Raw genomic sequence first — 27056 nt, 5'->3', positions numbered from 1 at the left:
CACAAAGCCCAAACCATTACATAAAGTAATATAATTCTTTACTGGATTTAATGGAGTAACCAAATTCATTAATTAGAAGGGGGTGTCCACAAACTTTTGGCCATATAGTGTATTTACGACGAGATGTTATAACCCCCAAAAAAAAGTATCACTGTGTTTTTTTGTATTTCAGAGTGGCCCTGCAATGTATATTTTAGATGTGAGCGCACCTTACGGAGGTAAAGGACAGGGAGGACTAATAGGATGGCAGCGGGGGTCCAGCGTAAGAGCGCTCTGAAATCTCCAGCCTTCCAACTCTGGACACAGCTGTCCTCCCTTGCATGCAAACCAACAGTCATTACTCTACCTGCTGAGCTGCTCTCGATAACGCATCCAGACAACCCCTTCCATTCTGACTCCGACACAACCGAGCATGCTACACACACATCCAAAACCCTTTTACAACCGATCACCTTTATGCCAAGACTGCATCAATCATCGAGAGCATTCATAGACTTCAGGTTCCCGTCCAGAGTAATAACCTTATGTTATAACCACTTCTATAACCTGCACGAATGCCTTTTTTCCCACAATCCCGTCACTGGCCCTCTGCCTCCAAAGTAGATCATGTTGTAATAAAATATTATTATGATTATTGAATTTATTCTTATTGTTACTACTATTATTATGGTTATTACTTCTGTCAGGATTCTAAGTATTGCTGTTGTTCTATTGAGATTGTATATTTGATGGTCAAAATTACTGATGTTGGTGGTAACATTCGTTCAAAACACATTTTTGGTTTGGTTTGGTTTCTCTCTTTTTTTAAAGCATGAATTATGAGTATTATTGATTTAATTTTTTTCTTCTTTTTTTGTTGTTGTTGAGTACGTTTATTTTGGCAGCACTGTACAGGTTAAAGTTAGGTCACTAATCACATGACTTAACCTTTGGCCGCCGCAACGGTTTTAAGATTCAATCTTAAAGTTAATGTCTCTAAACCAAATACTGTATGTGGTGACCAGACTTTCTGTTACCATGATCAGTGTTTGTATTATCAAGGTGCTGTCTTTAAATCACTTCATGGTCATCATTAACTTTAATTATGTGTTTTCCTATGAGAGCTCTGTGAGGCAGCTGATATCATCAAATCACTGAGATTTGCCTCATTCTGTTTAATCTGCAGGTTGCCAAATTAAACTTCCATGAAACTGAGCTCTCTCTCTCTCTAAACCAGAGCATAATCTAATTTATTAGGCTATAATAATCCAGTTCAGTGACTCTGTGGTGACCAGCAATGGATGTGTCTGTACTGACGATCATTGCTGATCTGGTCTTGTTTGTCCATCAAAGATTTTTCGTCAAAAGTTTCTGAATTAATGGTCTGTGAGAAGGATTGTAGGGATTTGGGGGTGAATCTCACAAAACCTGTCAAGAATATGTCTGGGTAATATTTTAACTTCGAGTTGAAATAAAATATATGGGAATTTAAAAAAATAATAAAACATTTGGAATTTTGTGGGGGGTATTTTGTCATTAAAATAATGCATGAATTATGAAGAAAAAAATTTAATGGCCCTAAATTCTTTATGCAAAAAAATGTCTTATGCAAAATAATAATAATAATTTATTATTGTTAGTAGTAGTATTAATAATAATTATAATAATACATAATTCACATTTTTTTTTAATATTAATAATTTTTTATTTATCAATTTCTGTTTTATTTTTGAAGTGAAATGTGACCTTGACATAATTTTTGTTTGTGAAATTTAACCATGTGTTTATATTCATCCTAGGAATATAATTATCAGGTTACTTTCTGTAATCAGTGAAATGGTATTTTTATTCAGGATATTGTAGGCCTGAGAATATGAGAGTTATGAAAGAGAATATTGCAAGTTTTGTTGATTTATAAGAGCCCTTATTCAAAAGCAGTAGGGAATGTATTGCTGTGTGCTGGCCAAGTGTGTTCGCAAGGAACAGTGAGATTTAAATAGCCATTCTGGTTACCACGGTGATCAGCACCTTGTGAATTATCTTAATTGAGACTCGTACAGAAGTTTGGGAGAATTTTAACATGTTTCTAATTTTGTCACAGGAATATTGTATTTCACCTTGACTCAGGCGCCTACAGCTCTCATTCATTGTTTTTCTTGTTTATCTGAATATGCGGGTTTTTAACCTTTTTTGTATGTTATTTATGTGGTTTAAGAGGGTTAGTTGTCTTTGTGTAATTTTAATGCATTCTTAGCACGAGTGTGTGTGTGTGTGTGTGTATGCGTGTATGCATGCATGCATGTATGTGTTACAAAACAATGGCACTGAAATCCTGAATGTGAAAGCATAGTCACTATATAAGTGTTGAAAGCCATAACGCACAGTCGTCTTTTAGCAAGTATTTACAGCAGATTTAAAGGATCAGCAGATGTTTTTGTTGTTGCTGTTGTTATCGGTTTTGTATTTGTGTACTTTACACTTAAAGGGACAGTTCAACTAAAAATGAAAATTCTGTCATCATTTACTCACCCTCATGTTTTTCCAAACCCTAAAGACTTTCTTTCTTTCAGGGAACACAAAATGAGATGTTTAGTAGTATGTTAGCCTCAGTCACCATTTCCTTTCATCGCCTATTTTTTTCCATACAATGGAAGTGAATGGTAACTGTTAAATCCTTGTGTAGTATGCAGTGTGTAATTGTTTTATTTATTTTAAATCTCTCTCGCTCCCTCTTCTGGTGTGGATAGTAACTGTTGGGCTGAATAGAGTGGATTGGGTTAATTGGTGCTCAAAGGTGTTGGAGGTTACTAGCAGGCCTATATGAACCTTCAGTTTGTGGCTTTCCATGGAATGGAAAGGAAGGAGAGTTTGAGTGTTGGAGAAAATGTTATGTATTAGTTTGACTGAAATCTTATGATTATAAAGTGATTGTGAAAATAAGTGAGTGTGTGTAAAAAGAGAAAGAATGAAAAGAGAGAAAAAGAGATGTTTTTGTTTTCTTGGGGACTGGATAATTTGTATTTAAGAAAAAAAAAGAGGAATGGAAGGCTGCTGCCTTTGCTATTTTGGGAAGTTTTGTTTCCTTTATTTTCTGTTGTTAATTCAGTGGGCTGGTGATTGGAGGAGAGATGTTTGATCTCTTGCTAAGTAAAATTTGTGATTGGCACTCTTAGCTCTTCTCAAGCCCTGTATTGACGAGTCTTCCATTTTGTTTTTGAAAGACTCCTGAATTTTAGTTGGACCCTTTCATACATTCACACACACTTTCTGGCTGGAAATCAGAACTTCCACCACTACTTTGACTGTCTCATAACCAACCAGCATAGGTTATACCTCCTCCTCCCCCTATATGAGCCTGACCACCTGAGGGGGTTGTAACAGTAACTAAGGCTGTCATTCTGCTTTAATCTCATTTTGTGTTCCACAGAAGAAAGAAAATTCATACGGGTTTGGAACAACAACTTAAAGAAATAATTTACCCAAAAATGAAAGTTCTCTTATCATTTACGCACCCTCATGCCATCCCAGATGTGCGTTTCTGTCTTCTTCAGAACACAAACTAAATTTTTTTGAAGAATATCTCAGCTCTGTAGGTTCATACAATGCAAATGAATGGTGACCAAAACTTTGAAGTTTCAAAAAGCACCCAAAGGCAACATAAAAGTAATCCATAATACTCCAGTGGTTTAATCCATGTCTTCTGAAGCAATCCAATCTAAGCACGATCATGATTTCAAGCTCGATTACACTTCCTAGTGCTTGACGCATGCACAGAGCGTTAAATGGCTCTTGGAAGTGTAATCAAGCTTGAAATTATGATCGCCAAGAAGACTGTTGATGTTACGATTTATAGTGAAATAGGAGTTTTATTTTGGTCTGCTCTCACCCAAAACCAGTGGGATCAATTTAGAAGGCATGGATTAAAACACTTGAGTTGTGTGGTTTACTTTCATACTGTTTTATGTGCTTTTTTGAGGTTCAAAATGTTGGTCACCATTCACTTGCATTGTATGAACCTACAGAGCTGCGATATTCTACTAAACATCTTTTTGTGTTATGCAGAAGAAAGAAAGTCATGCACATCTGGGATGGCATGAGGTTGAGTAAATGATGAGAGATTTGTATTTTTTATTTTGGGGTGAACTATCCATCTAAGGAAAGTGAATGATAACATAATTTGAATTTTTGGAGTGAACTATCCCTTTAGTCAGAAGAAGGGTAAATGGCTTGACTAGGGGGCTTCCTTACAACTGGTACTGTTTTTGACAACAAAAGAAAAAAGAAAAAAGAAAAAAAAAAAAAAGGATTTTTCTCAGAAAACCATCCTAACGAATATGGACCTCTGCCTTGCATGTCACTTGGCCTTTGTGGAGGCTATTCATTGGTCAGCGGTTTGTGTTTTGTTTTGCCGTTCACGTTTTCTGAAATGTGACTTTATTTTTGTAGTTTGCTTTAATAAACCCAGAGTTTCTGTCGCAGGAGAAACTTGATGTAAATGGTACCCCCCCAAACTGCATGTTGAAAAACCGGTGTTGTTGTTTCTTTCTTATATGTGTGTTTAGTATTGCGATTAATAACTGAAAAGTACAACATATCAACACAGATACCTTGTAAAACTACTGCTACATAGTGTTAACTGATTATAGGTGGCGAATTTTTTGCATGAACTTCAACTTTACAATAATACACTTTGGTCATTTTTGTTTCATTCTGTTTATTTTTTACTGAATGCTGGTGACTATCTATTTTCTGAGCTTTGTACGTGCATATAACTATTTTTGTCTAAAAAGGATGATGATGACAATGACTATTAATGATAATGACTATCATGGTAAAAAGTATAATTATTATGATTGTTTGGCATGCTTTTGTAATAGCATTTGTTGTTGTTTGAGCAGTGTTTGTTGTGCCCATATGAAATGTGAAATAATGAAAAATGTGTTTATTAGCGAGAGTCTATCGCAGTCACACTAGATCACATTCTGCATGCCTTTTTATTACGGAATGGATGCTTTGGCTGCCAGTCTACAAAAGGGACCTCAAATGATGTCTGTTTTCAATGTAAATACCTCTTGCTAATATGCGCAGTAACTCAATGTGATCGATTGCCAATGTTGTGCTTTGCTCAAATACTGAACAGAGGAATGTCCCAATAGAGGGCCCTCTTTACCATACACAAAAGTTACTGTTCCAGTTCAAGTAAGCATAATATCACAAGATCTCCAAGAATTCAACAAAGTAAAAAGTTAAGATGCGCTTGCAATGAGTGTTGCCGCTCACTGTTTTGCTTAAATGGAAATGCAATCTTCTTAAAAGACATGCACTAACAAATTGTCATTCATAGATTGATTAATTAAACCTAAGCAAGTCATATACTTATGTTTATACTGTACTCTGAATTACCACAAAACAGTGGTTCTCCCCTGATATTAACTGTATCATTCTCTGAGCAATGGCCTGTAGGATAAAACTGTTACAATAATGAGTGATGAAATCACATCAGGCCAATAATTGAATTCTTATGTGTGCGTCTGAGTGTGTTTGAGTGTGCACACAATTGTGAAAGTGAATCAGTGTTGTTTCTCTATTAGTGACACATGATGCCCCTACATTACAACATCAAGCCAATAGCTATTATTTGTAGTATGCACATTTTCTCCCAATGTATCTTTTGCCTAAATTTGATTAGCCTACTTTACATTTCTCTGAAGATGAGCCTTCCAACTTTGTAGAGTTTTTATTTTATTTTTGTATATAATCTCAGATCCTGCAATGAGATTATGTGGGTTTTATTCAGATATGGAAAAATTTGATTATCATAATTATTTTGTTTCTCTTTACACTTCATGAATATTCATATCTGTTCTTCCAATGTGCTATCCCTCTTTTCTCTATATGTGTTCTATAGGAAATGTACTAAGATGTTATAAATAAAATGACTAGGTCAAAACCAATGTGATTCTATAGCTCATTTTATTTCTGTCCAAATGAACATCTAACATTACGACAAAGTGAAATCCTCTGCTGACTTATCTGCACTGGTGCTGAAAGCTGATAAGAGAAAACAGCACGTGAATTTATTTCTCAACAGTGCCAAAGTCTTGTATACTTTTGAGTGTTGTCGTCACAGTCAGTGAAAATGATCCGCCAGTATTCAGCAGTACCTGTGGTGTATAAACTTAGTACAAATAATTGGTTGCCACAGTTTGAAGCATTTACATGTTTCCATTGATTGTTAGGCTTCTGAAATGTGTAGTAGTTCAGTGGTCGAGGAAATAAACAGAAACACAGTCCAAAATATCTACCGGTTTCCCCGAAAGGAATCGACTTCAGCTTTGGAGTCGATTCCAACGTTTCGAGTTGATTCTCGATTCCCAACGGCTCGGAATTGGGGAGTCGATTCTTTTTGGAATCGAAACTTCTGCTCGCGCTGCCTAGAAACGAGTGACTCGTTTATCAGATTACGAGCCGCCGCGGGACAGCCCTCAATACCTCACTCTATCACTTTTAATTTTATAACATTTAATTACACTGAACACAACCATGTGACATGAGAGTAAGTATTTGTATCCATTTTTATCGCTTTTATGTTTGTTTTGCAAGCTTTCAAAGTTTTATGTTTCCGTCAGTGAATTGTATGTATTTTATTTATTTATTTATTTATTTTAGCTAATACTTTTGTACATTTGGTAAGTAGAATCTTGTTTTCAATAGCAGCAGCTACACCAGAACAGTCAACAATTCATCATTCTTGAACATGTTTGCGTAATTATTTCTTTTTAAGACAAATTTTCATCAGCTTTTATACATTTTGATGTCACGCGTCTTAAAGCATTCTGACACTGAAATGGGTTTACCATGATGTGGATTTTTATTTTTTTTATTTTTACATTTATATAAGTTGGAAAATTTGCCTATGGTGGGTAAAGGACAGTCTAAAAAGTCCACACATTGTGCTAAAACGTGCTAATACTGTGGAGGGTGTGGTAAGGGACCGTCTGAAAAGTCCACAAATGGTGGTAAAACTGTGGAGTTTTTTCTATATAAATGTTCAATAAGATCAAACAATGCATGAATACAATCATAAAGACAAGTACAGGTGAAGGAATAAAATAAACAAATAAAATAAATAAAAATTATTTAAAAAATAAAAATGTATAAACCATCCAAAATATATTCATAAATAAGATAAAGACGACAAATTAATTTTAAAATAAATATATTTTTAACATATAAATGATGTATTTTTTTATTTTTTTATTTTTTATTTTTTGTAAGTCATGGGTCAGGAAAGTTCTCATTTTAGCATATAAGAAAGGATATAACATTTTTATTACTAACGCATATTAACTCAACACATTTATTGCTAAAACTGTGGAGGATGTGGTTAGGTCCCCCACCCCCAATTAAAGTGTCCCTTATTTTAAAACTTCAAAATTGGCAACCCTAGTTGAGCAGCCAAAACCTAGACTATTGCACTATTTTGTAGCTTTATCTGACACTTTATTAAAAGTGACTTACAGTGCACTTACTGTGGTTTCAGTCTTTCTGGAGTATCCTGGGCTAAGTATATTGTTCAAGAACACAATGGTGAAAGACAGTTCATGAATCAGCCCTTGCTGGTTGAACCTTCAACCAAATCTGTAACCACTGGGCTTTGTGCCCCCATTGCAGATATGCCTGCTGTTTTGAGCTTTGGACAGAATTTTGACGGCTGCAGGGTTTAAAGTCTTTATGCATGCTTCTTAAAGTCCTTACAAAAGGACAATTTCTTAAGAGTATCAACCTTTCTGATGGTTCTATTGTGTGAGTACTGACAAGACAGCTGTAAAGACCTATTCCTAGTGTTCAAGCTATTTATTTCTAACATTTACTGTTGCCACAATGTCTTTTTTATTCTTTGATTTAATGACATGCTTTATTTGTTTCATACATGTTGGTGGTTCCTTGAGCTTCCTGGATCAGGCAGGACTTAAAACAAACAGGCCTGGAAGGAAGGAGTAGGAGCACAACCACTTATAATTAAGGGATATCTCCGGGGCCTATTGGATTCAGTGCTGCAGAGGAGTTTGATTTCTCGTGACTGCTTTGGAGAGGCGGTGGGGCTGTTTTACGAACTGCGATGCATTGCTTAAGGACTTGCGCTGCACGACTACGGCCACTCACAGCCTCTCAGAACGCTCAAATTTTCTCACAGCAGAGGACAGCAGCGGCCCCAGGGGCACTAAGGACGTTGTGGAGGAGATGTACTATGCATGGCTGGAGAACCCCAAGAGTGTGCACAAGGTAAGATGTTGGCTCTCTGCGAGAGGAAAGAGACCCTGATTTTGTGGAGTAATCCTGCTGATTTTATGGAGTAATCCTGCTGCAGAATGCAACAGTCTGGGTCCGGAAGTAAAAATCCCATTCATTTTTTCCATTGGGGAACTGATTTTTAATGATAACTTATAAACCTTTTAGACAGACCTTCCATGAGCTAGTGAGGAAGTGACTGTTCATGTGACATTAAGAATAAGTGACTCAGTGAAGTGGTTCACGTGAGCCTAACGTGAAACAAAGTTATAATCTAAGAATTCATGCCACAGCTGGTACTACTACACAAGTGGCTCACTAAACCCAAATGCACACTTCTGCAAATGTTTTGGATTGTAGACAGAAGTACATTACAGAAGTTCAGTGAAAATGTTATGGCACACTGTAAAATAAGCACATAGCAAAGGGAGAAAGCAACATCAAATTTTCATTTGGCTTTGTTTTTAAAACAGTTCAAAGGATTTTGCCTGTGAGTATTATTTGAGCAAATGAAGTCTTCAGTGACTTTAGCAGGTGTCAAGCAGTTTTTACTAGTACACACACTACAATACAGACTCACCTCATGTAGGGGAGTCGATTTGTCTGCCAAATTATATCTAGTTTTATTTTTCAGCTTATTGTCAATATTCAATATACAGTATATCTCGATAATTATGTATTTGTTCTGAAATGGCATTAAAAAACATTTTTGTTTTGTTTTTGTAATCAGAGGAACAATCATTAAAATCAAACAGCCATTGTAGCCAAGTATACTAAAAATTTGTAATGCATGAAATAAAAATCTAAAAATAAGGCATGTTTTCCACAGTTTTTCAATAAATGAACACAAGAAAGAATGATATTTAATCATTTTCATTTAGATGCACCATTACAGCAATACAGTAATACAATTTTTAAAACAAATTTTTTTTGGGATGAACGGGGTGTGCAAAAACTACAAGTTTACTCACTTTTCAGAGCCCAGTTGAATTTTATTATGATACAATTAGGCAGGGCTCGACCTTAACGCTTGTCCAGGGCAAGTGAAAGAGCATTTTACTTGCCCGACCGTAGGGCTGAAACGATTAGTCGACGTTATCGACAACATCAACAATAAAAAATTGTCGACAAAAATGTCCATTGTCAAATAGTCGTTTGATCTCATTTAACATAACATGAGATCACATTAAACTCTAATGATGGCGTGCGAGAGCAGCACTGCATCTCGTGCGTGACTGAGGAGAGGAAGAATTACACAGCTCACAGTCCAGATGCACTCTAAACTTTCACAGCTTCAGGTGATGTAGATCGCAAAGTATGAGGGAATTATAATGAAAAAATACAAAATAAGTAAATACAGGAGCACACTCGTTGTGGAATAAGTGCAGCTTTAGCTGCTGCTCCACTGAAGCAAAACTTGCGTGTTGAGCGACTTTAAAGGAAATACCCTGGCATTACATCTTTAATGCAGTTATATTTAATGCGTTATATCTTTATTAAAGTTCAAATAATACAGATGCAGATCATGTAAATAATTACAAACTCCGAAACTGGCATTTCTCTATACGGTCAGCGCCTCTGAGTTGCACGAAGTGTCCCAATCTAAGGGGGAGAGATTGAAACTGCACCCGGCTGATGTACACTCTGTCACGGGACGCTCATCCCTCAAGCACGCACGCTTAATACAGCTAGATTATAACGTGATGGCTCGCGACTTATTGAATCATAATATACTGTATGTCACTGTCCATTTCTGATCGTGAAGAAAATTGGCAATACGCAGTTTTATTAATAAGAGATAGTTAGTTTTTTTGTGAGTTAAAGATGGATTGAAGTGAACAGAAAGGTGAGAGAGGGTAGTCTTCGCCCCATTATACACTGCAAAAAGATACGTTTTGATTTTGTTTTTCTTTTGGCTTGTTTTCCAATATAAATATCTAAAACTCCTTTAAAACAACGTACATTTACTTTAGCAGCTATACTGCAGAAGAAAAAAAAAATATCTGAGAATGTTGAAAATAATATTAAAAATACAAATATTTTAAAATATCTAAAAATCCTTTAAAAAAAGATGCGTTCACTTGAGAAGCAGCATATAAGATATTTAGACTTGCTTTTAGAGAATAGATCTTGAATATAAGTATATTTTGTCTTTACTGCACTCGCAGAAGTATAACCAAGTGAAAAAATACACATATACAAAATACACTTATATTTAAGATACATTCTCTTAAAGCAAGTCTAAATATCTTATATGTTGCTTCTCAAGTAAATGTATCTTGTTTTACAGATTTTTAGACAATTTTAAATGGAAAACAAGACAAAACACTTGATAACAAGTGAAATTCTTTACTGAATTAAACTTAATAAAAAGTATTTTTTTCCCTTTAATCAGTGAATGTCAGTTAGAGGTATTTTTAAAAGATGATTTTGTCCTCTTTATTGTTAGTAAGCAACTTTAATACAACCTTTTAAGTCAGGGCACAAGCTGAATAATCGGTTAAGAGCTAATGATTAATCGTTGCAATAATCGCAGAATAGTCGAATAATTGTTCTAATAATCGATTATCAAAATGATCGTTAGTTGCAGCCTTACCCGACCAGACAAGCAGACTGATTAAAACGTAAATAGCGAATAAATAAGCGGTTACATTTGTGATAGGCTAGGCCTGTGTCACTTATTACCAGTGGTGGAAAGATTTCTTTTACTGAAGAAATAATTTACTTGAGTAGGCTACAAGTAGAAGTTAGGGCTGGGCGATATGGTGATATATGTCATGGCGACGATATAAAGTGTCAGTTGACAGAGATTTTGCTATATCGTGTATATCGCAATATGTAAATATCCATGTGCACAGTGTGACCATATCTATCAGTGGGCATGCTTCACCTGAAACTGAAACCAGGCTTGAGGGGGGGGATGAATTCGCCGATTATTTGCGCACGCTGGTTTAACACCAGATTCACTAAAATAATTATGCAGATCAGGCAACGGCACAAACGCGCCCACAAACTCGTGGCTGCTTATTTGCAATTCTGATTTTGCGGGCCAGATCTGAGCGCTCTAGAACGGAGGAGGCAGAAGTCCATCGTGATCTGACTGACACACTGCCGGGACAGCATCACTGAATCATCTCTTTAGCATGCCGAGGTGCACTTTACATCACATCTGTACGTCTCCATCATTTGATGAATTTTTGCTGATGTGATCAAAAGAAGAGTGACGAAAATGAAGGGGAGCTTGCTACTAAAACAGGTACAACATCTGGGTCACAAAAGATGACACAGATTAGAAAAAATTAATCTGCAAACTGTCACGCGACGATAATCACTTGTGGTAATACAAACAATCTGTTTTAAAGTCTTAAAATGAAGCACACTAAAGATTATTATGAAAGCCAAAAGATGCGCTCCGCATTAATTCCATCTTTTTTAAATCATTTTTTTTGTTTTTAAATTTCGCAAGAAATGTTTATAAATAGATTTTATATTTATTTTCTGCAAGACGTGTTCTTTTAATTTTGTGTTTTTTACTAAAATTATGTAATATTTTCTTTGTTACTTTTGCTTTGAATCTTCAGTTTCTTAAGGAAAGTTTATAATAAATCTGATCAACAACATAGACTGAAATGTGGCCTAATGTGAAATTGAGTATATGGTAAGGTTGATTTAAAACTGAATGTTTATTTTATTTTTAACATTGTTTGTCAAGTTCTAAATAAAGATAAAATATATATACTATATATTATAGGCATTACAATATAGTTATTTATTATCTTAACCGATTTTTATTGGTTTTCCAGAAAAACAATTACTATATCGCAATATATATCATTATCGTAATCTAAAATTACTCATATCATGATATAAGATTTTGGTCATATCGCCACCACCCTTAGTAGAAGTACTGATGGGAGGGTGGTTGCTGGAGGTGTTGGTGTTTGTGTGATGTGCAGGTCAGAGTGGGTGTGGGGTGTGAGACTGGACTTTTTAAATTTATAGTAAAACACATTCAGGTCGTCAGCCAGCTGTTAATTCCCTACAGTGTTGGGGGATGGTGTCTTGAGGTTAGTAATGTCTTTCAGGCCTCTCCACACTGATGCAGGGTCGTTAGCTGAAAACGTGTTTTTCAGCTTCTCAGAGTAGCATCTTTTAGCCACTTTAATTTCCTTAGCCAGTGTGTTTTTGGCCTTATTATACAAGATTGTATTCCCGCTTCTGTTAGCATCCTCTTTGGCATGACAAAGCTGTCTGAGTATTGCTGTTAACCATGGTTTGTCATTGTTGAACATTAAATAAGTCCTAGTAAGAATGCACATATCCTACCAGAAACTGATATATGATGTTACAGTATCTGTGAGCTCGTCCAGATTGGTGTCTGCAGCTTCAAAAACACTCCAATCAGTGCAGTCAAAGCAGGCTTGTAGTTCCAGCTCTGCTTCATTGGTCCATCATTTTACAGTCTTTACTACAGGCTTAGCTGATTTTAGTTTCTGCCTGTAGGTTTAAGATGATGAACCAGACAGTGATCAGAGAGTCCCAAAACTGCTCTAGGGACAGAGCGATATGCATCCTTTAATGTTGTGTAGCAGTGATCCAGTATATTTCTGTCTCTGGTGGGGCATGTAATGTGCTGTCGGAATGGCTTCACTCAGCCAGGTTTCTGTGAAGCACAAGGCAGCAGAGTTTGAAAAGTCCTTGTTTGTACAGGTGAGGAGATGTAGTTTGTCCATTTTGTTAGGGAGAGAACGGAGATTCACTAGATGAATACTCGGCAGCACTGTTCGAAAGCCATGCTGTCGGAGCTTGATCAGTGTGCCAATTCGTCTCCCTTGCTTGCGTCTCATAGTGTGCTTTTACAACAGAGCTGCGCCTCTGACTAAAATGTCCAGCAAAACGTCTCAATAGTCCAAAACCGGGAAAAGATTGTCTGGTATGTGCTGCCGAATGTTCAGCAGTTCGTCCCTGGTAAAACTGATTGGAAACAAATTACTAAACACAGGACAAACAAACAAAAACAACAAAAGAATTGGAGAGCTCCACACCGAGGCGCCCATTCGTGGTACAAGTTACTTTATGAAAATTATATTATTTATAGTATATACGCTTCTGTTTTTAGAACACAAAGAAATTTTTGTTCTTGAAAGAAATTGATGCTTCCTTTCACCAAGGATAATTGATAATTGATCAAAAATACTGCATTAATTGCAAATGATTATTATGGTTTGAAATAATTGTTTTAAGTGGTATTTATTAAATTTTTTCTTTACTCATGAAGGCAAACATATACTGCGTCACATATTCCTTACAAAAGCATTCTAAAGTGCTAATTTGGTTCTCAAGAAAATTTTCTTATTATTAGAACAATTGAAAATTACCATGTGGAAATCACAGTACAGTGGGTTTTTTCCCCAATTGCTGAGGTATTGAGTTCTTACAAGTTACTTTACACTTGCAAGTCAGATTTTGGTTTTAAAAATAGGCAAAAAGAAACACATTTCTCCTGAAATTCTATTTTCTCCTAAAGTTTATTGTTTTAGAGAGATGAAGGCTATTCCATGCGTTACTGTTTTGGAAAAAGAATCTCTAACCAGGATAGACAGGGAAGTGGATGGTCAGATGCGCAACAAAAAGACAAGTAAATCACAGTCTCTTGTTTGAGAAACAGACTCCTCACAGGTCCTAAACTAACAGCTTCTAAATGCCAAAGACCTGCTTTGCTGCAAGAGGATTCTTGGACAAACAGAAAATTTAAAGAATACAACATTTGGGGGCCTGGGTAGCTCAGTGGTAAAAGACGCTGGCTACCACCCCTGGAGTTCGCTAGTTCGAATCCCAGGGTGTGCTGAGTGACTCCAGCCAGGTCTCCTAAGCAACCAAATTGGCCCAGTTGCTAGGGAGGGTAGAGTCACATGGGGTAACCTCCTTGTGGTCGCTATACTGTGGTTCGTTCTCAGTGGGGCGCGTGGCGAGTTGGGCGCGGATGCCGCGGTGGATGTCGTGAAGCCTCCACACGTGCTATGTCTCCGTGGCAACGCGCTCAACAAGCCACATGATAAGATGCGCAGGTTGATGGTCTCAGATGCGGAGGCAACTGGGATTCATCCTCCTCCACCTGGATTGAGGCGAATCACTACGCGACCACGAGGACTTAAAAAAGCGCACTGGGAATTGGGCATTCCAAATTGGGTGAAAAAGGGGAAAAATCCCCCCCCCAAGGAGGGTAAGGTCACACGGGGTAACCTCCTCGTGGTTGCTATAATGTGGTTCTTGCTCTCAGTGGCACGTTTGGTGAGTTGTTCGTGGATGCCGCGGTGGGTGGCGTGAAGCCTCCACACGTGCTATGTCTCCGCGGTAATTCACTCAACAAGCCACATGATAAAATGTGCGGGTTGACAGTCTCAGACGCAGAGACAACTGAGATTCCTCCTCCGCCACCTGGATTGAGGCGAGTCACTACACCACCATGAGGACTTAGAGGGCATTGGGAATTGGGCATTACAAATTGGGGAGAAAAAGGGGGATAAAAAAATTGAAATAGCCATTTGTAACATTCTAAATGTCTCTAAATCATCTCTAAACTACATAATGTGCATTGTGACTGAACCACATTCCTATTTCAGGTTTATTCTCATTCACATATGTCCAAGTATTTTGGCTATTATGTTAACATACTGTACAAAACTAATATAATGTAATAACACAGAGGAGGAAATGTATCCTCTATGATATTGCTGCAATTATCCAGATATGGAATGATATTATTAAGCAAACTGTTATCAACTCCTACATACCAACTGAATAAAATAAGACAAGAATAAACATTTCACAGTAGAGGTAGACCAATATATCGGTTTTACCGATTAATCTGTGTCGATAGTTGCATTTTGGAACTATCGGTTATCGGCAAAAATCTGTGCCGATAGTTTCTTCTTTTCCTATTTCCTATAAAAAGCGTAATTTGGTAAATGCTTTCATATAAAGCATTGTAAGTTAGTCAAGTCTCTGTCATTTCAAAATAAGAGTCCCTGGTGTATTTCAGGCTTGTTTAAAGTTGAAAGTCCCCCGTTATGCACCAAATTGAGACATGTAAACTGAGACATGTAAATGACCATTCACGGTTCATTTTGTTGTTATGTGCATCGTGTTACTATAATAATAGACGGGTGTGCAACACATTGTCATTTAAACGGTCCGCCTATCAGAGCAGACACGTTTGAGCTCATAATGTTAAAGTGCTCACCTGTTTCATTCTCCCTCTCTCTCCTCTACAGTCCCCTGTAACTTTTAACTGTCTTGTCAAATGATAAAAATGCAAATATCAATAAAACTAATATCATATATACCATTTGCAAATATGCGCATATCTCGTTTAAACAGATGTAATAAACCAGCCTCACACAACTTCAGCAGATTCAGCATCCTGTGAAATGCTCACTGATTTACCTCTAAAGCACATATTCTATAAGCCTCTCCTCAGCAGTTCTCTGTCACCTTTAACTTTCTTTTCTAATGATAAAAGGCAAATATCAATAAAACTTCTATTATATACTGTTTGCAAATATGCAGATATCTCGTTTAAACAGATGTAATTCACGAACCTCATGAAAATCCAGCGTTTTCTGCATCTAATATCTTCCTCAGAAGTCCGTGTTCTATCAGACAGAATCAAAACTTTAGGATCAGGATCAACAGTTGCTCTGATTCACAAATCATGATGGTTTAATGGTTAATGGTGGCGATGGAGGCTTTTCTTTATTTGACTACCATACGTGACATAAAATAATTACCATATGACAATAGCCTCTTCCCCTACCCAGTGCAGTTTACATTTCTGTGGCAGAGAATTGAGTTGATTGCATAGGTTGGGCATCGGTCGTAATTTTAGGAAACATACAACAGAAACTTTGACATGTTACTTGAGCATGTAACATAAATGTCCTTTTTTCTCTCCAGACAAGTAACTTTTTTACTCGGACAAGTGAATGACCAATTTACTTGTCCGGAGGACAAGCACATGACAATGCTTAATGTCGAGCCCTGAATTAGGGTTGCCACCTGTCCCGTAAAATACGGGATCATCTCGTTTTTACAGATGAAAAGTATTGATTCGATATGGGACACGATTTGTCCCGTATTTTAAGCTGGTCAGATGGTGTCACGGCGAAATCATTCAAGATCGTTAATTTAACATTGAAATTCTTTGTAAATGTTGCCTAATGCAGGTAAAAAGTCTAAAAGGTCCACACATTGTGCTAAAATGTCCTAATACTGTTGCAGGTGTGATAAGGGACCATCTGAAAAGAATAGCGCAACACTTGTTCACATAGACCATGTATTCATTGAATTAAATCGCAGCCTTTTGCTGTTTAATAATCACATATGAACAGGGTTGGGAGGGTTACTTCTGAAATGTATTCCACTACAGATTACAGAATACATGCTGTAAAATGTCATTTGTAACATATTTCGTTAGATTACTCAAGGTCAGTAACGTAATCTAAATACTTTGGATTACTTCTTCAGCACTGGTAGATTTTTTCACTTGTTTTGACTATAAAAACTCTGTCAGTACAGTAAGACAAAATACACATGTTAAAAATACATTCTCTGAAAAACCTAAATATCTTATGCAGTGTTGTTTCTAAAACAAGATTAATCAAACTGATCTTGTTTTAAGGATTTTTAGATATTTTTACAGGAAAACAATACAAAAATTATTATCAGGAATATGATTTTTGCCCTAATATCAGGTCTTACTAGAAAAAATGAAATTATGATCCAACGTGAATTTTCTTGATAAAAAAATATGATCGTGTCTGGTAACATGTGCATGTAAAATGGCTAGAAAAAGCATTTTAGCTTAGCGTAAAGCTGACAATTTACAAAAGGTTTATTTCTATTTCTCCTGCTCCAAACTTACTTCAAACTTACTTCTCTGTCGGCTCGTATGAATGTAACACATCATAAGAAAGTGTTTCACCGCTGTTCAAATGCACTTTGATCACATCATTTATATGTATAAATGTTTTCCATGTGAAAGGACTAAATATTAAATGAAACAAATGACAATAAAATGCAAAGTAATCTCTTCAGTAATCAAAATACTTTTTGAATGTAACTGTATTCTAATTACCAATGATTTAAATTGTAACTGTAGTGGAATACAGTTACTTATATTTTGTATTTTAAATACGTAATCCCGTTACATATATTCCGTTACTCCTCAAACCTGCATATGACAATGCTGAGATTTTTATGCCCTGAAAGATCATTAAAATTGTCTAATGTCGCAATGTTTAGGAAACTTAGTGGCTGAATAAAAAGCACACTACAATCATCGAGATAATATTGTGAATATTCGATATATCCCCCAGCCCTACCCTCATGTGCCCTGCTGTGAGATGATATAGCACTAGCTCTCTCAATTTAACACACTGAGCTCTTTAGCTCCTCAAAGCAGGAAAGCCTATTAGACATTATCAGTCTAGCATGAGGTGACGTGTCATTGAATCAGAATAACCCAGTATGTAGGTAAGTAAGCTCGCTTACTTACCTACATAACTCACCGAACAAGGTCAGTCAGACACAGTCTAGGATCCAACCTGCTCTTCATCCCTGTGTCATGTTCTGGTGTGAACCGAACGCAACATCTGCATTCTTCGGTTATGCAATTGAACATCACAGCTTATGAAGTGGAGTTTTGCTACTTGGATCAGTAGAGTACTGTAATTTGGCTCCTGCACAGTTCCCATCTGCACTTTGTCCAATGAAATCAGCACAGAAAATGCCAAAAAGGCCTACCCTTGACCAGGGCCACGTTGACACGAATACGTTTTTTTTTCTGAAAATGCATTAAAGGGATAGTTCACCCAAAAATGAAAAGTCTCTCATCATTTACTCACCCTCATGCCATCCCAGATGTGTATGACTTTCTTCTGCTGAACACAAACAAAATTTTTTAGAAGAATATCTCAGCTCTGTAGGTCTCATATCAATAGAAGTGAATGGTGACCAAAGCTTTAAAGCTCCAAAAAAGCACATAAAAGTAATCCATAAGACTCCAGTGGTTTAAGCAATGTCTTCTGAATTGCTCTAAATGGTTTTGGGTGAGACCAGACCAAAATGTAACTGCAATATGCCATTGCATTTTCTAGGCACGATCTTGATTTCAAGCTTGATTACACACCCTAGCGCTTGAGTGCAGAGCGCTAGATAGCACTAGGAAGTATAATCTATCTTGAAATCATGGTAGTACCTAGAAACAGCTGATGTCAAGATTTAGAGTGAAAAAGGAGTTATATTTTGGTCTGTTATCACCCAAAACCAATTTGAGTGTTTCAGACGACATGGCTTAAACCACTGGAGTTGTATGAATTACTTTTATGCTGCCTTTTATGCTGCATTGTATGGACCTACAAAGCTGAAATATTTTAAAATTTTCATTTGTGTTCTGCAGAAGAAAGACATACACATCTGGGATGACATGAGGGTGAGAAAATGATGAGAGCATTTTGTTTTTTAGGTGAACTCTCCCTTAAATTTAGCTACGTTTAAGCCTCTCATCCAAACTTTTGAAAATGCTCTCCATTACTGCATACTTTGGAAAACGTTGACGTTAGGAAACTGAAAAAACTGACTTTTTAAAATAAAATAAAAAAACAGATATGTATAGATGTGGCCTAGGCCCACACGGAATGTCTGTTTCATTTTATCAGAATAAACACAAAATTCCAATGGCTGTCATTCACAAAGTGAGCTGCCAGTGGAAGAGTGGAATTCCACAGAATCAAACTGATTTTCCCCCATAATTCCCCCATAGGCAAATATTGGAAAAATCTCTAAAACTCACATTGAAACTGTCACATATTCCCTGTTTTTTGTCTTGACTTTTATGTTGAAATTATGATTTAGTTCCCTGTTCCTGTTTCCTGTTAGTTTTGTAGTCCTTTGTAGTTTCTTTTCATGATTGGTTTTCCCCTGATTGTTTCACCAGGTGTTCCTCGTTCCCTTGTTTTCCCCTGGTTTCTTTGTCAGTCTTCATCTGTATTATGCTCTTCTTTGTTCCCTGTGTTTTGTTTCATTATGTTCTGAGTTACCTGGTTTACCTTTATTTTATTAAAAAGGCTGCATTTAGATCCTCATTCTTCTCCTGTCTCGTCACAGAAAGACTGACCAAGAAATGGATCTAGCGGCCGTCAGGATTCTGCTCCTTCTGCAAGGGGACTGTCCAGTTGAGGATCACGCCCATGAGTTTTTAGAGCTGGCAAATGTAGTGCACTATTCAGACCGCTCTCTGGTGGTTTTCTTCTGGGCCGGTCTGAATAGTGCACTGTGGGAACTCATGCCACTGGCTGATCCTCACTGGACGCTCAGCGATTTATGTGGAGAAGGCTCTGGAACTTAGTGGTTCCCCTTATACAGTGGATTATGGTGGGAACCCCGGGCCAAAACCTGCGTCCACGGCCCCTGTCTTCAAGTTGAATGATCTGCCTCTGATGTCGGTGTGTAGGACCATGAAGACCCTACCTCAAAAATTGTCTGCACCCACGCCTGCCACGGTCAACGACCCAACGCACACGCCTGCCACGGCCAACGAGTTGCCAGCCTCGTCCGTCCCAGAGCCAGCGTCGCCAACTTCAGCCATCCAGAGGAGGAGGAAGAGAAGAAAAGTTTCCGTTCCCAAGTCTCCTCCCATGTTCACGACCATGGAGGTCGTTCCCGAGTCTCCGCCCACGCTCACGACCACGGAGTTCATTCCCGAGTCTCCGCCTACGCTCACGCCCACGGAGGTCATTCCCGAGTCTTTTCCCATGTTCGCGAACATGGAGGTCATTTCCCATTTATGCAGGACTCTTTGTCTCGAGTCTTCCAAGGCTCCGCCCCAGAGTCTTCCACGGCTCCGCCCTGAGACTATTCCTCCTGCGGCTCTGCCCACTCCCCCAGAGACTCCTGCGTCCGCCTCGCAGGCCTCCTGACCCTGTCTAGGCCCTGCATCCGCCTCGCAGGCCTCCTGACCCTGTCTCAGCTCTGCGTCCGCCTCGCAGGCCTCCTGACCCAGTCCCCACCTTGAGGTCATCTCCTTGGTCTCCTGGCCATCCGCCTGATCTGCTCTGGTCTACTTGGTCCTCCGAGCCTGCAGCGTCGCCCTGGCTCTACATCCTTATGGCTCCGCCTTGGTTTCAAGCCTCCATGCTTTGCCTTGTTCCTCTGCTCCCCTTGCCCCTTGTACCCCCTTGAACTACCTGTTTTCCACCACACCCCATGGACAATTTGTTTTTGTTTTTTGGAGCGTCTGGAATCCGCTCCTTAAAAGAGGGGCTCTGTCACATATTCCCCTTTTTTTTTTTTCTTCTTTTTTTTTTTTTTTAGGAATTCTGGTTTAGTTCCCTGTTTCCTGTTAGTTTTGTAGTCCTTTGTAGTTTTTCATGATTGGTTTTCCCCTTATTGTTTCCCCAGGTGTTCCTTGTTCCCTTGTGTATTTAAGCCCCTGTTTTCCCCTGGTTTCCTTGTCAGTCTTCATCTGTATTCTGCTCTGCTTTGTTCCCTATGTTTTGTTTCATTATGTTCTGAGTTACCTGGTTTACCTTTATTTTATTAAAAAGGCTGCATTTAGATCCTCATTCCTCTCCTGTCTCATCACAGAAACTATGTATTTCTAGGCAAGTTTTTATATTTCCAAACAAATACAGGGATTGTTGCCTCTTAAGTAGGTGAATTAATGTATTTAATTTTTAGAACACCGAATATGTTTTTGTGCTTGACAGTTACGTTTTTGCTCCTCTCCTCACAGTCTTGGGACATCTTCCATAATGCTAACTCAGGTGCTCCCCCTGGTACCACCTACCAGAGCCCCCCTCCACTGGGGATGAGTCTGTCAGGACTGCCTCATGCCCAGGCACTGGTTGGAGGGTGGAAAAACTAGTGGAAGACCATCTGGCTGTTCTATCCCTCATCTGTGCCTACCAGGTAAGGTTAAGATATGGAATATCAAATTAGCACACAGATATTTTAGAATTATTATTTTTTTTTTTTTTTGCCAAAATGATCTCTTCAAGGAAGCATAATTTTGCTCCCTACTATTTGGAACATCAGGAACACTACTGTGACACCTAAAAATGTTTAGTTTTGGAACAATTTGCACCCTATCAGCACACATCAAGGCCTCTGACTTTGTAAATGATGTTTCCTCATACTGTGGTATATTCTACATTAGACTTCAGGAGTGTTCAGTTGCTCATTTGTCATGTAGTGTCACGTTATAGTTTCTCTTCTCTGCAGATCACCTGTGATCTTTCAGATCCTTTCACAGTTGCTCTTTCATTGCTCTAGTAATGCGTACGCTCTTTGCCATTCTGAATGCAGTTGCTTTATTTCTCATTGTATTATGCATAGACTTTGTGGAGTTTTCTTTTCATGGAATTCAACAGCAATGATTAGACACCTTTAGCAAGACTTGAGCCACACACACATATTTAGCATACTGAGAGAAATTGTGGTTTGACTACTATTTGAGTAATGTTAACCATCCGCTTGCCCCATACAAGCACATAATTTAGCTTATTACATTTCTTGACACATGAACGGCTTGAACCAGCATTGTGAGGTTTATCTGATTACAGTCCATTACAGTGTTCTGCTCCAGCAACTTAGAACAAAAACTAGTCAAATAATCTAAAAAATATACATAATTATATATCCCATCTGGGAGCAGCGATTAAACAAATGTAGAGTGCTGCATAGTTAAAATGTTAAACACAATTTTTTTTTCCCCACATTTGCATATCAAAAGATTGTCCCTAGATGTAGTACAACAATGGCTGTCAGTAACTGAACACTTGAGCATGCAGTGTTACATTCTGTGTTTCCGAACTGTTTTTATTCGAGACCACATGTCTCGAATAAGAGACATTTGAGTGTAATTTATTGAAGTTATACTTCCATCTTCTATTAGAAATGTGTTTATGTAACTCTGTGCCGTTCTGCTCCTTAGAGGAGTCCCAGCTAGCATATGTGTGGCAGTTTCCCCTCATTAACCTTGCCCAGGGTCTGTTTCTTATGTAATGGGACTAAGTCCTCATCCTCTTGGAATGGCAGTTTTTAGCCTCCGTGCTTTCTGAGGCTGTGACATGGTGACAGATTCTCCAAACTGTTTACAGTTGGTAATGGTATAGTTTGTGGTGCCTACTAAGGCAAACATCACTATTGCTCATACTTGGGGTTAGGGATTTCAGCAAATCCTAACCCGTAGTATTAAAGGAATAATCTGGGTTCAGTGCAAGTTAAACTGAATCGGCAGCATTTGTGGCATAATGTTGATTACCACAAAAATATATGCAACTTTTCCCTGTTTAAAAAAAGAAAAAATAGAGGCATTTACAATGGAAGTGAATTTGGCCCATTTTGGAGGGTTTAAAGGCAGAAATGTGAACACTCACTCTAATTCTAGTGTTAAAACTTGTGTATTATTTGAGCTGTAAAGTGGGTAAAATCATTGATCTAATGTCGTTTAGAGTTTATGGTGTTACATCGGCATGGCAATGTTTAATTACATGTAACCTTACACAGAAAAGGTTAGAAAGTGATTTTATGACACTATCACGTTAAATCGCACATTGTTTATGTCTTGCGGCTACACATTTGAAACAGTGAGTGTTTTCATGTTTTAAGTATTAGCCCTATTTACTTTCGTTGTAAGTGCCTCGGTGTAACCCAGATTTTTGCTTTTTTTAAAGAAAAGTCTAAATACTCTTGTGGTTCTCAACATTATGCCAGAAATGCTGTTGATTTGAGCTTAACTTGTATTGAACCCTGAATATTCCTTTAAACTTAATGCACTTAAACTCGTTGTGCACTTTGTGCTATGGATAAGAATGATCCCTCAAGTTGTGCAGCTTGTTGAAGAGAGGTGGGCTGTTTCTTTTTCATGTGACTGAACATTAATTGAAAGCATTGATTTATTTAGGCACCGAGTGTATACACCAAATCAGAGACTAATACACCGCTTTACTACATAAACAAAATACAGCACTTACAAAGTCTTTTAAAAGTACTCATGACTTTTGCTCTTTTCTTTTGTAGTGTAACCATTCTTGGTGATCTAGTGTTTTCTTTCCGGTGGTGGGTTGTGTGTTTTTATTTTTTTATTTTTATTTTTTTTTTTTTCCATTCCATTTATCTTTAGAAACTTGTTTTACTGGCGTTGCAGGAACGTATTATCATTCTTGCATTGTTTAGGTATATTTATGTATGCTGGTGTAGCCTGTACACAACTGGAAGAACTCCATGTACACAGTGTAAATAAAAACAGTGTTACAGCGCACCCATTTTGAGCAAGGTTCATACAAGGTGCTTGAAGTACTTTGGCTTTTTCAAATTTTGTCCTGGAAAACCCTTAAAAAGCAATTTTTACCAAGAGGTGCTTAAAATTCTTGAATTATAGAAAGTCTTAAAATACGCTGATTAGATCATTTAATAAATGAAACGGTATTTATGTATTTTCTGAAAAACATGACGAAGCAGGCAGCGCATAGACCGCGCTGTCACGTGACACCTGTTTCTTTTGGCAGTGCTGTTCAGAATCGGCCAATCACAATCAATTGTTACTGGAGGATTTAAATATTTATAGATACTGATGTGGTGAATTTGCAAAGTATAAAACCTTGCAACTATCAGTTTTAATTACAATTTACTCCAAAATGTTTTGAATGATTTGAACGCAGATCAATGGAGGATTCAGTTTTGTGAGCCGTCTAGCTCCCCCTTTGTGTAAAAGCTTTGTGTCTCTCAAAATAGGTTATTTCTGACAACATTTGGGTCAATATCAAAATATGTTGACAGTCACGTCCCTTGACTTTAGCAATTTTTTTTTTGTAATAATTTTATAACTTAACCTTTAATGATATGAAATGGCTTGACTCGTTTTGCAAATTTCTTTTTTTTTTTTTTTTTATATATTTGAAATTGTTAATTGCCTGAAATCCTTGTCCCCTTCTTCTGGTGCACCACTTCTATGACATGTAAAGTTATTTGTGTATTTTGTACTCCTTAATAAAAGCATTAGTGCAAGGTCGAACAAGTGTGCCAAGAAGCAAAACTATTATAAATAATTTAAAAGTGTTTGATTTCATGGCATTGGTGTTATCAATGTTAAAACCTTTTTTCTTTATGTTTTTAGATGTACAAACAAAGGTCTTATTCAGAGGCTGCTTAAATAAGCATAGTGATTTTTCCCAGCATGTTAAGTTATTAATTCACATTAATATTTTCACACAAATATTTGGTGTTGTAACCCATTTAACCCTTGTTAGTGTTAACATGCTTCGTTCGTGAAAAATGTAAAGAACAACAGCCAAGTTGTCCTTTTATGAATAAAAATGAATGTCAACATGTTACAAAAGGTTTACCCTCAGTGTTTATAGGCAAAAACAGAACTAAATTGAAAATTTCAATATTTTGTAAGTTGCAAAGTCAAAATTGAGTAACCCATTTGCAATTTTGGTCAGTTCCTCACATAAATCTGGTGTGACTTTTGAAAACATGAAACATAGCACGTAGTCCATATGGACTACGTGCTTACGGACCCAGTTATTCACTTTTGTTGGAAAGCGAAGTGCGTTTTAAGGAAGCACATTACAACTGCACATCAATTTCATCATGAATGAACCAAGAATTGTTACTGTGAGAATGTATAGTTAAAGATGCACATTGAGATGTACTTGTTATAAGTGGTGTGTTATAAAAATAAATGAACTGAATGGTTAAAATATTTGTATTTAAAATTTTGAATTAAGAATTTGTTTTAATGACCTCTCGAGCATAGTCCTTAAACAAATAAAAATGTGCTTAAAGTCCTTGAATTTAACTTTGAAGCATCTGTACGAACGCTGTTTGAGGTCATAGTTCATAGCTTCAGCTAAGAACAGCTGGACACTATGCCCACACTACAAATATAGACAAAAAATAAAATCATGTTTTTTTGTTGTTGTTTTTTTGTTTGCGATTTTAATTTGTGATATTTGGCAAAAAAAATGCATTTTACATTAAATAAATAAATAAAATCAGTTTTCAAAAAACATTTTAGGACATTAATTCTTTAAAACATTTTATGCCATCTGTATCCTCTTACTTGCATGCATTCTCCCTGTAACGGCGAACTGGGCTGGGAAAAGATTTTACCCTTATGACTTTTTTTCTCCTTTTAACCCGTCCATTTTCTTTCACTAACACTGGTGTTGTCCAAGCCCTTTCTTATGTTCTCTGTAGTTATTTCCTTTTATTTGTTCTTAAGCCTTTTTAAATCAAAGAAATTTGTTCCACACTACACTTCATCCATACTTCCTCTAATGTAAGTCTTTCTTTTGTGTGTGCATGTGTTGGTTGGATCTGTGGTGGTGTTCTGTCCTGGCTGCCCTTTCTCCTCTTTCCCCCCCCCCCCCCCCCTCCCCCATCCATTCATGTGTTTGCATGTCTGCTGTCAGGCTTCTATGGCCTGGAAGAGACGGATCTGGATAAAGTGTTCCGGCTTCCCACGACAACCTATATTGGGGACAGTGAGAGTGCCCTTCCACTCAGGGAAATCATCCGGTGTTTAGAGGTACCTACCCACAAGCTCTTGAGTGCTACTTGAATACACCACGTTTTTGTTTTTCACTTTGATTTAAAATGAGATCTAAATTCAAAAGGTTTGTAGTGTGTCTTGCATGACGTCTCTCTTGCTGCACTAAACAGATGGCATACTGTCAGCACATCGGTGTAGAGTTCATGTTCATCAGTGATCTGGAGCAGTGCCAGTGGATCAGGCAGAAGTTTGAGAAGCCTGAAGTGATGCAGTTTACACTGGATGAGAAGATGACGCTTCTGGCCCCTATGGTTCGCGCAACCAGGTCTATCCCTTAAGAGCTACTCCCAATGATGCGATTAAACAACACAAAGTGCATGTTTTGCACCAAAACAATTCAGCCGGAGTCTAATGCTGAATTATTAACATGCGCTGTAAAAGTTCAGACTGCTTGGCATTCAAACGATTAAAAAAAAAAATCTGAACAACTTCTGAACACAAAAGCAACACAATTGCAGTATAATATTTCGGACTTGGTGGGAAGGTGATCATAGAGATGCACTGTTTTTTTTTGCATTTACATTGAGGTTTTCGTTTGTATTAAGGTTAGAGTTTGGTGTATCTTTATACAGCGCATGTATAGGAATGTTTGGGAACATTGTCAGTTTTCTTGTAATGTTATATTTTCCGTCAGATTTGAGGAGTTCCTCCAGAGGAAGTGGTCATCAGAGAAACGTTTTGAACCGGAGGGGTGCGAGTCTCATTCCTGCACTAAAAACCATCAATGACAAATCCAGTGAGATTGGAGTGGAGAGCGTCATCATGGGCATGCCACACAGGTAGAGTGGTACTGCAGCACTGCTCAGTTTGTAAGTTGCGACTATTGTGGCTATGCTGAATGATGTATTTAGTTGAGGTGAATACGTCAAGCTACATATGGGGCGATTGGAACTGAATTATTTGTCTGAATTGTAATTTTCCAACAGAGGTCGTCTGAATGTGCTTGTTAATGTCATCCGTTAGGAGCTGGAGCAGATCTTCTGCCAGTTCGATTCCAAGCTGGAAGCTGCTGATGAGGTGAAGTTCTCTCAAGCAACAAATCCATCTGTTTCCCAGTTCAACTTCCTAAACTGATTCCAAAGCAAAGATCTGAGTTTACACACAAAATATGCTTTTCACACACCCTTTAAACCTGACTTGCTGCCTACTCAGGCCCAAGGCCTCA

General features: G+C 37.6%; 1 protein-coding gene and 1 pseudogene across 15 annotated transcripts in view; both read left to right on the top strand.

Annotated features, from left to right (window-relative positions):
- The window catches only part of LOC127432576 (calcium/calmodulin-dependent protein kinase type II subunit beta-like), an 84019-nt gene extending 78086 nt beyond the window's left edge, over nucleotides 1-5933 (top strand). For all 15 annotated transcript variants that reach the window (XM_051683849.1, XM_051683843.1, XM_051683848.1 and 12 more), the window contains one exon: nucleotides 173-5933. The gene's annotated coding sequence lies outside the window, so the exon portion shown is untranslated. The remainder of the gene's footprint in view (nucleotides 1-172) is intronic.
- A 754-nt stretch (nucleotides 5934-6687) lies between these two features.
- Nucleotides 6688-27056, top strand: part of LOC127432257 (2-oxoglutarate dehydrogenase complex component E1-like) — a 36198-nt pseudogene continuing 15829 nt past the window's right edge.

This window comes from Myxocyprinus asiaticus, chromosome 42 (assembly GCF_019703515.2).
Source record: "Myxocyprinus asiaticus isolate MX2 ecotype Aquarium Trade chromosome 42, UBuf_Myxa_2, whole genome shotgun sequence".
NCBI lineage: Eukaryota > Metazoa > Chordata > Actinopteri > Cypriniformes > Catostomidae > Myxocyprinus > Myxocyprinus asiaticus.
This window is presented reverse-complemented; position numbering and strand designations above follow the sequence as displayed.